The sequence below is a fragment of the Penaeus monodon genome, chromosome 19 (assembly GCF_015228065.2).
Source record: "Penaeus monodon isolate SGIC_2016 chromosome 19, NSTDA_Pmon_1, whole genome shotgun sequence".
Taxonomy (NCBI): Eukaryota; Metazoa; Arthropoda; class Malacostraca; order Decapoda; family Penaeidae; genus Penaeus; species Penaeus monodon.
The window spans coordinates 47,556,438-47,557,033 of NC_051404.1; the positions used below are offsets into that span (position 1 = coordinate 47,556,438).

Consider the following 596-nt stretch of genomic DNA (forward strand, 5'->3'; position numbering starts at 1 on the left):
AGTATACACTCACTTATGCGCACGTAACCAGATACATACATGTATTCATTCAAAGGTAGATATATATAGAGGTATAAAGATGGACCCCTGGCATAACTGCACATGAAAAATCTTGTGTTATGTGAAAAGTGAAAATAAAGGCAGTAAATTGAAGATTACTGATTCAGAACAGGAGAAACACCAGTACAATCATAATGGAGTGTTTTGTTGGTTATTAGTGTGGTTTAAGTGTGTTCTTCGGCGCTCAAGACTCCTTTTCCTGATGATCCAAAGAGAGAATCTCGCTCTCTTTTTTGTGGAAATACGAAGCCCGAAAAAAACATTCACTGACTTTGAAAAGCTTCGTCTAAATGTAGAATATTTCCCAGTCTGTCTTCTTTTACTAGTGAGCAAGGGAGATGAGGTACTGTGCAGTCATGTTGCTGAAAAAAACGTTTTGCAGTCCAGAAAACCGTAAGAAATTGTGACTTGTGTAAACAGTGACGTCATACTTATTTATCTGTGGTAACTTGCGGGAAAGTATATTTTGTTGTTTAGGGGAAATAATAAAAGAGGTATTTTGTGTTAATTTCTTAGATTCACTTGTGCAAAAATAG

At 36.1% G+C, this 596-nt stretch overlaps 1 protein-coding gene across 1 annotated transcript in view; it reads left to right on the forward strand.

The window, feature by feature from the left end:
- The window catches only part of LOC119585493, a 2,790-nt gene that overhangs the window by 1,166 nt on the left and 1,028 nt on the right, over positions 1-596 (forward strand). The window lies entirely within an intron of this gene.